The sequence below is a fragment of the Etheostoma spectabile genome, chromosome 6 (genome assembly GCF_008692095.1).
Source record: "Etheostoma spectabile isolate EspeVRDwgs_2016 chromosome 6, UIUC_Espe_1.0, whole genome shotgun sequence".
NCBI classification, from domain to species: Eukaryota; Metazoa; Chordata; class Actinopteri; order Perciformes; family Percidae; genus Etheostoma; species Etheostoma spectabile.
Genome location: NC_045738.1, coordinates 15096678 through 15099563, shown reverse-complemented (window position 1 = coordinate 15099563; position 2886 = coordinate 15096678). Strand labels below are relative to the sequence as shown.

Here is a 2886-nt window from a genome sequence, read left to right as displayed (position 1 = left end):
TCAGGTAAAATATTATGCACTTAACCAGGGAACAGGAAAGAAGGTATTAGGATAAAATGAGACTAAAACTGTTGGAATTCATTTTCTTCTATACTCCAAATGCAAGTACAAATCATGCTACAGATTAACCTGACAAGCTCAGTTTCATAATTAAATTATAAAGTCCCAAATATTTCCAAATCAAGGACTTTTTATACCTTGAAGATAATTTCAATAATGATTTTGCATATTTATGGAAGTGTTTACATTTTGAAATAAGACATTTTAGAACACTGTCAGATTCAGACGTATTAACTGGGCACACATAATGTCCAGTATTGCTGAAATGGACAAAAATGGTAAATTTAAGAAAGGCAGTTGCAGAAAATCCCAATTTAACTACATGACTCTGCAGACTTAACTATCAATATACTGTTTATGTGCAGTGATTTAGTATTGTACTTTTTTATACTGTAGTTGCAGGCAGCATTCAAATATGGTTTAAAGATGTCCTGACTTTGTGTCAAGCTCCAACAGCGCTGGATCCTACAACTCCAATAATGCACCTCAATATCATCTTTTCTTAGGGCTGTGACACACAACCCGATAATCGGCCGTCTGGCCAGATTGTTGACTCGAGTTTGTTCGGTGTGTTCCGTGCCTTCGTCCGTTCGGAGGGGCCGGCGGCCTTCATTTTGGACGACTTGACATGCTCAGTTGGAAGGCGGGCACTGCCGTCAGTCAGACTCAAATGACCAATCAAATTGGTGGAGTGCAAACCCGGAAACGACGAGCGGGATGAGCATGACTAGAGTCTCGCAAAATCTGACAAAACTCTTTTAAACTGACTTCTGTCAATCTGAAATGAAGACACATTCAGCAACTATATGGCCTATTTTTCGCTCAAAATGTTTTCAGAAACACGTTTCCTGAGTAAAATATGAGATTGCATTCTCAACAAGCCGCCATGTCTGGCTTTGAATTTCCGAATAAACCAGACCCACGTGAAGCGTTGGTCCAATCAGCTGCCGGTTTTAATTTTGGGCAACAATACAGATTAGTGTCTACTGTTATGTTACAGTCAGCATATGTATTTTATTACTAGACACTAAAATTATAATCTCTAGATATCTCCCAGTTGATGATCAGATGTCAGTTATGGAGCTAATGTTTAGACTTAGAGCCCAATTATTGTATTTGTACAAGGTGTGAGCGCTTACCTGTAAGATTCCCAAATTTCCAGATAATGTGTGACGTAGCAGCACCTAAACAAAGAACCAAATGAATTAATCAAAACTCCTGGAAACTCAAATTGCGTGATGTTTACATTGGCTTGCCTCAGTCTTTTAAAGGTCCATGGAGAGTAACTACAATTTATGGTCCGCTGAAATGGAAACCGATAGTATAACAGTCATTGGAGCATAATTAATTAAAACGCAAATAAAATAAAATTCTAAAAGAGCAACTTTATTGTCCTGTGTTTCTAAGCTGGAGGGTTGCCAGGTTCTTAGTGGACAGTCCTGAGGTCTGTGGCATTTAAATTCAGCTTCTGTTTGAGATTAAATGACACATCAGGCTGGTTATGTAACCCTACACTTTGACATGCATGCTGCTCTAGGAACATACTGGAATGCTGTAGTTTGTTTGCATGATTCCTATTTAGCTTGAGTTGACTATATGAGCAAATCATATCTGACATTTCACAAAGGAGTATTCTTTTGGAAGGAGACAGGAAGGGGTGTGTTTGGGTAAAGCAACACGCTGAGGGTAATGCTTTTTGACAACGTGTATGTGTTTTGAAAGTAGGCGTGTCCTAAAGGGGAGCCCGTGGATCTGGTTCGGTGAGAGCGGGGCTGTTTTATAAAAGGCGGAGCACAGCGGAGAAGCTCTCTTAGTAGCTCATGTTTTATCACTTTGAATGGCATCTGTTAGGATTTGTAGCACGGCTGGGAAGTAGAAGGTTCTGCTGGTCAGTTTGTGGATTCTTTTTTTTGCCATCAGAGGGTCTGCTAGTTGAGGAATGCCAACCTGTTTGGTTTTACGAATAAGACCCAAATTTTCTCATAAGGAGCTACTTTGAAATCTTGGATTACTTATCTTTTTCTGGTAAGGGCTGTAACTCCAACCAGATTGGCACATTAATGCTTCCCGTTTTACCTGATCCTCAATCCTCCTCCTCCTGTTCCCCTTAAACCTCGATCACAAATGCAGTTATCAATCCCAGCTGACCGTGACTTCCCTGGTTGTTGGTGAACCTAAAACCCAGGAGGTTGTCTCTTATAATGCACCTCATCTGCTTTATGTGGTCTTTCTGGGATGCCTTTTTGTTTTTTTAGATGACCCTTTTCCCCATCCTTGCACCAGTGAAGGCGATCCAGTTTGTAGAGCTTGAAATGGTTAAATCTTGGCTTCTTTCGCATACGCTTTTTTTTTTTTTTTAACATTTGATGTCCAGCAATACTAAAACACCACTTTGTTTATCAATTATGTACAAGGGATTGTCCATATGTGAATGACCAAATCCATTTATGGCGCAGCATGAATTGAAGTTCTGTTGCTTTGGTTCAAACATGACGATTTAATAGCTGAGGGGTTTAAGGGGCATTCCTGTTGGAAATAATGCCAAGTAGGTCAGATCTAAGAATTTATATAAGCACTTATATATTGGGTTTTGCTGCATGGCGATCATATTGTGTTGTTTTGTGCCATAGCTGCAGGCGAGAGATGTTCCTTCCTCATGCATGGATCAGATGGTTTCCTATATTTGCACGTCAATGGCAATGTTCTCTTCCTCATTTGGCAGCATTAGTCAAACTCCATTCAAAGTTTGGCAAAGAAAATGGATTGTATCTGATGCTTCAATAGAAGTTAGTAACGCCTGACTACCAGATTTACTTTTTTTTTTTT

At 39.6% G+C, this 2886-nt stretch overlaps 1 long non-coding RNA gene across 1 annotated transcript in view; it reads left to right on the top strand.

Annotated features, from left to right (window-relative positions):
* The window catches only part of LOC116690491 (uncharacterized), a 16042-nt gene that overhangs the window by 8925 nt on the left and 4231 nt on the right, over positions 1-2886 (top strand). Inside the window, exon 2 of the long non-coding RNA XR_004332265.1 lies at positions 354-356. This is a non-coding gene — a long non-coding RNA (uncharacterized LOC116690491). The remainder of the gene's footprint in view (positions 1-353; positions 357-2886) is intronic.